A 12036-nucleotide genomic window follows, 5' to 3' on the forward strand; every position below is an offset into this window, starting at 1 on the left:
ATTTTTGTGCACCGGGCCTCTAGTGTATATATATATATATATATATGATGTTAGCTGTAGGTCTTTTGAAGATCCCCTTTATCAGGTTAAGAAAGTTCCATTCTATCCTTTGTTTGCTCAGTTTTTATTTGGAATAGACATTGAATTTTTGTCAAATGTTTTTTTCTGCACCCGTTGAGATAGTTGTGTTTTTCTCTTTTAGACTGTTAATATGGTGAATTACATTAAATTTTAAGTTTTTTATTTTTTATGTGATAAGATATACATACCATAAATATATTATTTTTAACTATTTAACAATATACAATTCATCCCTCGCCGGTTTGGCTCAGTGGTTAGAGCGTGGACCCTCAGACTGAAGGGCCGTGGGTTCAGTTCTGGTCAAGAGCACATACTTGGGTTGCAGGCTCGATTCCCAACCCCAGGTGGGGCGCATGTGAGAGGCAACCAATCAGTGTCTGTCTCCCACATCGATGTTTCTCTGTCTCCCCTGCTCCCTGCCACTGGCTTTAAAAGTCAGTAGCAATAATATTCTCAGGTGAGCATTAACAACAAAAATATACATTTACAGTTAGTGGCATTATCCACTGTCACAGTGTCGTGTAAGTATTACCAAGATCTGTTGCCAGAACTCTTTCATCATCCCCCAAAGAAGCTATACCCATTAAACAATCACCTGTTAACCTCTCTTCTACTTTCTGTCGCTATGAATTTGCATAATCCCAATACTTCACATAAAGGGAATCACAAAATACCTGTCCTTTTATGTCTGGCTTATTTTGCTTAGCGTAATATTTTCAAGATTCACCTACATTGTAACGTGTATCAGAATTTCTACATTGACTTTTGAATGTATTCCCCTGAATTCAATTTGCCAAGTTTTATTTAGAATTTCTCCACCCATATTCACGAGAAGTTTCTCTCTCTGTCTGGTGAGTGTCAGGGCAATGGTGGACTTTGCGAATGAGTTCTGCTGGTTCCCGCTACACTCCCGGCGTCTGGGAGAATTAGTATCATTTCTTTCTGTTTGGTAGAATTGGCCATTGTAACTATTTAGTCCTGGAGTTTTATTTCCGAAGGTTGTTAATTACAAATTCAATTTCTTTAACATATAAGATATTCAAGTTATTTATTTCTTCTTCACTGGTTTGCATCTCCCAAGAAATTTGCCTTTTTCAACTAAGGTTTTATTGGTTGGCATATAGTTGTTCGTAATATTCCCTTGTTATCCTTATGATATCTATAAAATATGTAATGATGTCACCTTTTACTAGTAATCCTCTTGTTCATCATTTGTTTCTTCTCTCTGTTTGCTGATAAGTCCAGATAGATATTTACCAATTTCATTGATCTCAAAGAACCAGCTTTGTGTTTCATTAGTTTTTCTGTTTTCACTTTATTTGATATCCATTCTGATCTGTATATTTTATTCTGCTTGCTTTGGATTACATTTTCTGTTGTTAGTCCTTTTTTTAATGTGGAAGTGGCATCATTGTTTTGATGAGACCTTACTTCTTTTCTAATATACATATTTACTAATGTAGCAGCATGCCACGAGTTTTGATATATTTTGTTCTCATTTTCATTCAGTTCAAATATTTTCTCATTTTTTACTTCTTCTTTGACCCATAGGTATTTATAATGGCATTATTTAGTTTCCAAATACATTAATATTTTCCAGAAATATTTGTCTTATTCATTTCTATTTTAATTATATTTGTCAGAGAACATGCTTTGTATGACTTGAACCCTTACAATTTATTAAGACTTATGTAGGATCCAGAATATGGTCAATTTGGGTAAATGTTGTGTGTGCACTTGAAAAAGAATATGTGTTCTGCTTCTTTGGGTAGAGTGCTCCAAAGACATCAATTTATCAATATGGTTAACTGTGTTGTACAAATCTTCCATATTTTTAGTGATTTTCTGTGTGTTCGTTCTATTAATTATTGAGAGAGGTATTGAAATCTCAGTATAATTTTGGATTTTTTTTTTTACCTTGTGGCTCTATCAGCTTTTCTTTCATGTATTTTTAGGGTTTGTTAGTAAGTTCATAAATATTTAGGATTTTTGTCCTCCTGATCAGTATCATTGGGTTTTTTATCCCTGGCAATATTTTTAGTTTTGCTCTAAAATCTACCTCTGGCTTTCTTCCACTGGCTTACCTCCCACTCCCCCTCACTCATTTGTGTGTTTATATGTAAATGGTACCATGAAGGCAGCACTTGGCTGGCATTGCTTTTGCTTTCCAGCTTCCATTTTAAAGTGGTTACTGACACGGTGATATTCATGTTTATTATCTTGTTTATCATTCATGTTTATCATCCTGCTATCTGAGGCCCATCTTTTTTTCTTTCTTTGTTTTTTTTTTAATTTTTTCTTATATTCATTTTCTCTTCTGTTTTTCATTTTGGATAGTTTTTATTGCTATCATCTCAAGTTCACTAGTCTTTTCTTCTACAATGTCTAAGCTGCCCTTAATTCCATCCACTTCATTTTTTTTAAATCTCAGACTATGTAGTTTATTAGAAGTTCGATTTGGGTCTTTTTAAACATTTTCTATGTCTTAATTTAATTTTTTAAAGATATGGAATATAATTATGTTTTAATATCATTCTCTACTAATTCAAATATCTTTGCTAGTTCTGGGAAAGTTTCAATTTATTAATTTATTTTTCCTTGATGAGTGCTGGATTTTTTCATTCCTACCAATATTCTTGAGTTTTATTCTGGGATGCAGTTAAGTTACTGGGAAATAGCTGATCCCTTAGTGTCTAGCTTTAAGATTTGTTAGGCAGGACCAGAGCAGTATCTACTCTAAGGCTAAGTACTCCTCCCTGCTGAGGCAGCCCCTTCTACTACACTAACCAGTGCCCTGTGTTCTCTGCCTGGCCATTGCGACAGGCCCACTGTTCTCTCCAGTCCAGCAACCTCTGCTGCAGCTGCAGGCTCTGAGGGCGCACCCTGGAGCAGTCCTGAGGCTCATCTTACTTGTTTCCACTTCCTAGGGATCAGGGTCTTTTGTTATCTGCTATGCAATATCTCAAGACTTGGATTGCATTGTTTGTTTGCTTTTCTGGGGGCGTTTTATTTTGTTTGCTTAAGTGGGGTAAGTCAGGTCCCTGCGATTTCCTCCTGGCTGAAAGCAGCAGAAGTCTTCAACTTCTTGAATAAATTTCTTTGCTCCTGTACCTGCCTGGGTGTTTGTGGTGATCTTATTCCTCCTTGACACAACACATTAGGAGAGGAATATGTTAAATCTTTCATCTGAGATGTTTTTTTCCTTTTTGTTTTGTTTTTTTCCCCACCTGTAACTATTTGTTGCTCAGTACATTTTGAGGCTATATTATTAGGTGCATGTAAAGTTTTTATTATCATTTTGTCTTCTTCATTTCTTATTCCTTTGTCAGGTTTATAACTCACCTCTTTATCTGTTGTGATCTGTTTACTTTTGGTTCATATTTTCTGGTCTTTCTTGTTCATTGCTGTATTTTCACACTCTACACCCTCTTGTTTAAGTGTGCTTCATGTAAAAAAAACAACATATTGCTAGAGCTTGTATTTTTAATCCAGCATCAGCCTCTGTCTTTTGATTTTTCAATTTAACATGTTTATATTTACTGTAAAGCTATTTAAACATATTTTCTATCATGTTTTCTGTTGCCTATATACTCTACCTTCCTCATTTCCCACCCCCACTGCTAGTTTCAATCTTCTACACACCATTTTATTTATCCTGGTGGTTGTTCTACTTTATTAAGATTCATATATGTTACCATGCTTCTTTATAAAATTCTTGAACTTACAAAAATTATATTTTCTCCTGAATAAAAAACCTACCCTAGTTTGCTCTCCACTTCCTCTTGATATGTTCTTAGATGGGAGCCCACACTTCCACACTTGCATGTTGGTGTCAAATAGAATTTAGTTCTGAACTGCTAACAATGTATCCTGTTGTGTTTTCTTTTCTTCCTCACAGGAAGATATGTTTTTATTGATTTTTTTTAGAGCGAAGGGGTTGGGGAGGAGAGAGAGAGAGAGAGAGAGAGAGAGAGAGAGAGAGAGATCAAAGTGAGAGAAAAACATCTATCAATTGCCTCCCATAGGTGCCCCAACAAGAGATGGAACCTGCACCTGGTATGTGACCTGCCTGGGACTCGAACCTGCCACCTATTGGTGTATGGGATGATGCTCCAATGAACTAATTAAGCCACCAGGCTGGACAGAATGTACCCCTTGTTCTTGCTTTTGTGCACAAAAGTAAGCTTTGCTATGTTATTTGTTTACCTTCATTTATCAGAATCATATTTTCTAAACTTGTTTTCTTTTAGCTGGAGGACTTCCTCCAGGAGTGTTTTCAAAAAGGCCTCTGCTGTGGTGCTGGCAGAGACACAGACACAGACCAATGGGGCGGACTGAGAGCCCGGGAGCAAACCACACGACATGGTCAGGTAACTCCGACAAGGAAGCAAAAACACACAATGGAGAAAAGACCGCCTCTTTGATAAATGCTGCTCGGAAAATTGGGAAGCCACATGCAAAAGAATAAAGTAGACTATAGCTTGTCCCCATGTACAAAAATTAACTCAAAATGCATCAAAGACCTAAATATAAGACCTGAAATAATAAATTACATAGGATAAAACATAGGCACTAAACTTATGGACTTTGGTTTTAGAGAAGATTTTATGAAATTGACTCCAAAGGCAATGGAAATAAAGACAAAAATAAATGAATGGGACTTTATCAAACTAAAAAGCTTCTACACAGCAAAAGAAACCATCCACGAAACAAATGAGAGAAGATATTTGCAAACAACAGCTCCGACAAGGGGTTAATATCCAAAATGTATTTTAAAAAATCATACAATTAAACACCAAACAAACAACAATCCAAGTAAAAGATGGGCCGATAACCCGAACAGACACCTTCCCAAGAAGACATACAAATGGAACAGATACATGAAAAGATGCTCACTTCACTAGCTAATAGGGAAATTGCAAATCATAACTACAGTGAGATACCACCTCACACCTGTGAGGACTATTATCAACAAGACAAATAGTAACAAGTATTGGAGAGGTTGTAGAGAAAAGGGAATTTTCATTCACTGCTGGTGGGAATGTAAATTGGTACAACCACTGTGGAAAACAGTATGGAAGTTCCTCAAAAAATTAAGAATAATTTTTGAACCAGGATTCCCTACCTGAGAATTTCGAAAACACTTATTAAAAAAGATATGTGCAACCCTATTTTCATTGCAGCATTATTCACAGTGGTCATACAGTGGAATTCTACTCCGCCACAAATAGGTGAAATACTGCCATTTGAGAATATCATGCCAAGTGAAATAAGTCAGACAGAAAAAGTTAAGAACCATATGATTTCACATGTGTGATATAAAATTGAAAGCAACAAATGAACAAACAAGAAAATCAAACAAACAAATGAACTCAGAGACACAGACAATAGTTACCAGAGTGAAGGTGGGGTTGGGTGGGAGGGCAGTAAAGGATAAAGGGGGTCAAATATATTGTGATGGGAGATAATTTGACTTTGGGTGGTGAGCACACAATGCAATATACAGATCACGTATCATAGAAATGTACATTTGAAACCTATATAATCTTATTAAACAATTAGAGGCCCGGTGCACGACATTCGTGCACAAGTAGGGTCCCTAGGCCTGGCAGGTGATCAGAGCCAATCGGGGCCTTCCGGCTGCTGGCAGGGGCCTTCCTTTGTTCCACTCCCGAGGGACACTTTGCATATTAGCCTTTTATTTATATTTATATATATATATATATATATATAGATGTCAGTCCAATACATTTAACTTTTTAAAAAAAGATCTATGCTGGAAATCTTTATTTTGACCTCATAGTTAAATGATAGCTATCTGTCTTGAATAGTAATTGTATTTCTGAGGTGTCTTATTTTTCCCTCTAAGCTCATGCATCCTTGTGGGTATCAGATAACTTGTCTAGTAAAATGGACTCGGGGGAGAAGCTAAGTCAAGCCTTGGGGAGGGGAGGTTGTGGCCCTCCAGCATTACAACTGGGTTTGGCTGCATCGCTTTTCCCACCTCTCTACTGGTGGAACCGGACTCTCACATAATTTGCTTGTGCATCTACTTTGGACGCCTCTGTTTACACTTCTGGGTGCTGACGAAAGAGAAGGGAGTGATCCTGGGAGCCCGCCTCACCTACACCTTTATTGCCTGTTGCCCACCCTACCTGGTCCCAGCACCATCACACTATCACCCACAGTTTCTAGGCCCATAGCCACCCCGACACCTCCAGAAGGGAGGCTCTGAGAGCGCTCTGCCTGCTCCCGGCCACTCCACGGCCAGGACGCCCAGAAGCTTTCTCAGCCATCTGCCTGGCACCTCACGGCCTCACATTAATTCTGGTCAGTCTTTTGTGACTATGGGACCCTTTGTCTCTACATTAACCCTGAGAAAGGTAGCTTATGTCCTTTAAGTTTGGGGATCCTTATATATACATAGGGTGTCCCAAAACATGTATACACACACTTTGAATAACTAGAAAGGCAGTGTTTATTAAAATACATTTTAGCTTCAAAGTTGAGCCATTAGCTTTAAAGTGTGTATGCATTTTGGAGGACACCCTGTACTTATATTTGGGGTCTCTGCCATCTACCTCAGAAGAAGTACAGTGCTGGGTACCCCTCAGACCCAAGTTATTTGCTGCCCCCAATTTTCCTTTCTTCCTGCTGGTCAAGCTCAATTCCTCTTGGTTGGAGACACTGGTCAGTTCTGCTTCCCTGCCCAGAGGTCCATGGGAAACATTGTGTTGGGAGGTTTGAGATGCCATTCACAGCTCCTGGCAACGTCTCCACCAGGCGTCTCTACATCTCAGCTCCTGCAGCACAGGTTGATGGTTTTTAGAATTCCAATGAAACATTCCAGTTTCAAACTGTGACTCTTTTGTGTTAACCTAAGAAGTTAAAATATACATCAACCTTAAGGGTCATATTTGGAAACTATACCTAGGGCATCCAACCATCTTTTTGCACACATCACCCTCACTTTCTTTCTCTCCAACGTTGATTGTGTTGATTATTGATTAGTGGGGTGCAAAGATTTCTTTCTGCACAGAGACACACCAAGAGTAGCTGAGGTCCATGTGAGGTCAGACACCTTCTCCTGAGAAAGCTCAGTGCACACCTTTCCTGCGGTGAAGCCGTCAGAGGCTCTGGGCTTGCTTAGGAGGAGACCCACCAACATCAAATTCTTTCAGACCCATCCGTAGTGCATAAAAACTAACCGGGACCTACCAGGACCAGCTTTATTCATAATATTTAATGGTCATGTAATAGGAGTTTTTATTCAGCAGTTAAAGTTCATAAGTGCGGGTTTTACATGGAGATAGGTATTATGCTGATGGTTTAATTACACACCTTTTTGAACACCAAAGGAAATGGGTTATGCAGGTCTGGTAATTAAGGGAGACAATGAACCTAAAGTGAAGTGATCTTTATTTTTAAATTAGTAACTCTTTGAAAATGTCCAACCCAGGAAATGATACTTGAGGTTAGAAGTTATTTATACATAAAGCTCTCTCTGTCTCTCTCCCCCGACCCCCCCCCTCTTTCTCTCTCTCTCACACCCACACACACAATTATTTTATAGTTCTGACTCTACAAATTAACATTTTTTGTTTTATGGACTTAATTCAGCACTAAGTAGTTACCACATGTCCTTTCTTTTAAAGCCAGCAGAAGAGACTTTCCCCCCAAAGACATCAATTTTAAGTTCATTAAGTAAGTCACCTGATGTTGGGCCCAAAATAATTAAACTGAATCTCCAAATTCTTGATTTCATTCAATCCAAACTACATACTTTCTCCAAATTAAATTTTTATGTGGCAAAGAGTTTCCATCTTCTCTGTGTTATTGAAACACAGTATTATTTACTCTTTCCTGCCCCTAACACACACCCCTGCACATATTCAACACAACCTCTTCTCTTACTTCAGACTCCTCAGTCAGCTGCCTACTCAACATCTCATGTTGGATGGTCAAGAAGCCTTGAGTCTAGAACAATCTCTTGATATTACCATAAAATCGTTCCTCTTGAAGAATTCTCAGTTGGTGAATGGCAACACTACCCTTTCAGTTTATCTCACCAAAAAACTTGGGTCTCCATTGACCCTTTTCATTTCTCATGACTGACATGATATTCAACAGTAAATTTAATTGGCTCTATTTTCAAAATATAAGCCTCCTCACAACCTCTACTGCTGCTACCTTAGTTCCAGCCATCACAGTCCTTCTTGTAACTCGTCCTTCTGTTTCCACACTTGCTTCCTTATATTTAAAACCCAGCAGCCAGAGGAATCATTTTAAAACCCAAGCCTGTGGATGTCATTTTTGTGCTCATAACCACCAATGGCTTCCACCTCACCAAGAAGAAAAGCAAATGTCCTCACAATGAGACCATTGAGGCACAGCATCATCTGCTGCCCGTTCCCTTTGTCCCTATTTCTCACACCCTCTTCCCCACTCTGTGTTGGACCCTCAGAGCCTTTGCTGCTTCTGTTCCCCCTGTCCAGAATGTTCTTCTCCCAGATACCTACATGGCTTGTTACCTTCAAATCTTTACTCAAATGTCACCTCATCGTTGAGGTCTTTACTATGGCAATCACCGCACCAGCCCTCTCCCCAGCACTTTCTATCCCTCCTCCCTGCTCTCTCTTTCTCTGCCAACCACTAATCCCCATTTACCCTACGGTTGTCTGTTTCCCCTTTCTAGAAAGGAAGCTTTGGGAGGCTGGCATTATTTTCTGCGTTGTTCACTACTGAATCCCCAGAATCTAACAAGCTGTCTGACACAGGGTAGGCACTTAGTGTAGCTGCTTGTTGGATCAATGTCTGTCTCTAAGGTGTGAACAGATCATAAACAACGTGAGGGCTGGGGAACCCTCCGTTAATGATGTGAGCTCAACACAAAGCTTAGCACTAGTCGGGGAGGGGACCATTGTTTGGGCCTCCCTGGAACCACCTTTTTTCTTAGAAAGAACAGTTTTATCTGGCAAACATTTCCCACAGGCAGGGCCAGTTAGAGGACATCCCTCCCTCTGTCAGTCATTATGATTGACTGAGAGAGGAGGGGATGATCGAGGTTGGGCCAATCAGAGTCCTCCCCTCGAATTCTCTGATGGTGTGACAGGGGACATTTACTCTGGACCCACAGATATGGCACTGCCTGTGGTCAGTTTATTTACAGAGGGGAGACCGTGGGCAATATCCACAATATTGAGCAGCTGATACGGCATAGACCACCAACAGTCAAACTGGGCCCTGGGCAAAAGCAGTGACACTAGCGCCAGCTGCGTTTCAGCTGAGAAACCGCCTATGGCAGGAGGGCGTGTGGTGTAGACACAGGGAGAGGAAGTCTGGGGGGAAGTAAAACATTTAGTGGGGAAGGAAGCACATGAAGTATGCGGACCCTCTGAGTCCATTCTCTGTCGTCTCATCTTGCTCTGTTCTTTAGCATCTTTTATATTTTTAATTGACATGCTTATTTGAAACTCTGAAGACATTTTTGAAAATTTACCACTGTTGGATGGCTGTGCTCCTGGCATTTAGTCAGCCTGAAGCCGAATTCGCTCTGACCAAGAAATGATATAAAATTCATCTAATCATTGTCCAATGACTCAGGTCTCCAGCCCTTTTTGGCATCTTGGATTATGTTGGACTTGATGAGAGTACAAAACATTCACGTCCCTCTTCCAGCCCCAAAGAGGTGCCATTCTTCTCCCAATACCACTGTGCTTTGGTTCTAATTTTACCTGCAAAAGGACAGGAGAAGGGTAATTTAGAATGTGTACTTAGAATGTCACATGATTGTTTCTCATGAAGCCATGATCATGAGTAGTCCAGCCCTGGCCTCCATCTTGAGCATCAACCCGCCCATGCCCTCCTTCACAGTCGGAGCTGCACACGCACAGGCCTCCTTTCATACCCTTGAACTTGGAATTCTCTTTTCTGCCACAGGGCCTTGGTGAATGTTGTTCCCTCTGTGAAATGAACCCCACTCCATAGTACATTTGATTACAAAAAACAGAAAGCCAACTCAAACTAGCTTACACAAGAGAATTTATTGGCTCATGTAATTGAAAATCCAGGAGTATAAAAACTAGCTTCAGGCATGGCTGGATCCAGGAGTCCACATGATGTGGTCAGTGTATCTGCTTTTCATTCCCAGTTTTGCTTTCAGTCTCCCCTCCTGGGTTCCCATCTTGTCTTGGTCTCAGCTTTCAGTCTTGTTCTGGGCTTCCACCCGTGTCTCCTCCTCTTTTGTCTGTGTTCTTCTTTCCTTTAATTTAGGTGGGCCCTTTCCGTATTACAGCAAAAATAGTCATAATAGGTCCTAGCCAATCAACAACTCCTTCAAAAAGAATATTTCTCTCAATGGTTTTAATAAAAGTCTTGGGATAAGCATGCAGCAGGCAAATTAAAGTGCTGCTGTGGCTGCAGTAACATTGATGGGGCAGGGGTGGGTGTGGAGGGCTGGCTCTCCAAGAGAAAAGTAGGGCTGCTCCCTGCTCAGATGGAAATGAAGACTGGTAAACTAAGTCACTGAAAGGGCACCTGGCTGATTTTTACTCACCTTTTGGGTCTTCGCTCCGTGTCTTGTTTAGAAGACATATTCCCTGGCCCTCCTTCTCAAGCACACGTCCCTCTGTGGAGCACATCTTTTGGTAACACTGGGAATTTTACATTTCCATGGGAGGCTGTCTCATGAAGGCTCGGCTCCCAGCTGGAGTGTAAAGGGCACGAGGACAGGCACTGGGGTCTGTTTGTTCTCAAAACTCTATTCCATTTGTTTACAGTGTATTCCCTGGCTTACTCTCTGCATACACTCTCTCGCTTGGTCATGCACAACTATCTTGTAACAGGGGAATTTTTACTGAAGCTCGCAGAGGTTTAAGGAACTTGACCGAGGTTGTCTGGTCATCGAGAGGCCAGGGAGGCTGCCACCTGTTTACCTGGCTCCTCTTCCAGGCCTGTCGGTTCCAGCTCCCAGCGTCTCTCAGTCCCGGGCCGTCAGGGTGTCCTGCGGGGACGAGACGGGGAGCACAGTCCTCAGGAAGCTCACGGCTGCTTTATGCGTTTTCCCAGGGACAGTGGGACGCAGCTAAAGGGTGGGGCTCTGGATCTAGAAGCGTGGTCTACCTATCAGGCAGACTCTCAGTTACCTCATTGGAGGATTCAAGGAAGGTCTAGGCCTGCTCACCGTGCAGTCCGAGGTGAGGCAAGTCATAAAGGCCCAGGCACACACAGAGCCGGAGTCTTGTTCCCACACTGAATAGTGGGCGCTCATTTAAATGTTTTATCTCCACATTATGTAATGACTTTGTAATATCTTACAAATGAACAACGATTCTGCTTTCAAGCTATATTTGTCATGTGAGTGTATTTGCTACCTTTGCCTGAAAGTCACTTGCTGGGAGGCTCTTTAGAAGCAGGTGACATGACCAGTACCAACAGGTGGGCTGGAGACAACTACGGCCTTGAGCGGGCTCCTTGGGAAGCCCGTGTCGGCTGTAAATGCCGGTGACCATTCCTACTTGCAGGTTTGGTGTGAGAATCTCGGGAATGAAGTTTAGTCAGGTTGGCCATGAAATACAGTAGAATGGTTTATGCGGACAGCTCTGGGGTCTGGCTGGGGGTTCATGCCACCCCCGACCTTCCTAGCAGTGTAACCTTTGCTCATTCACACAACAACGTGCGCAGGAATTCCTGGTCCTCGTGCCGCCCTGGTGCTGGGAGGGAGATGGCTGTGAGCAAAGATGCCGATGGGTGTGTGATGTGGAGAGGTGCTGGCACCGTGGAAACAATACAGTGGGCAAGGCCTGGTGAGGGCATCATGTCATTGCGTGGCCGGAAACGCCTCTCTCCTAGAACACGGGAGAGTGGAGGGTGTGAGCTGCGCCGAGAACCAAGCAAAGAACATCCACCAGAAAGAAAATAAAAACTCTGAGGTGCCTGGTGTCTAGTGAGAGCGAG

This window comes from Myotis brandtii, unplaced genomic scaffold, assembly GCF_000412655.1.
Source record: "Myotis brandtii unplaced genomic scaffold, ASM41265v1 scaffold89, whole genome shotgun sequence".
In the NCBI taxonomy this organism is placed as follows: domain Eukaryota; kingdom Metazoa; phylum Chordata; class Mammalia; order Chiroptera; family Vespertilionidae; genus Myotis; species Myotis brandtii.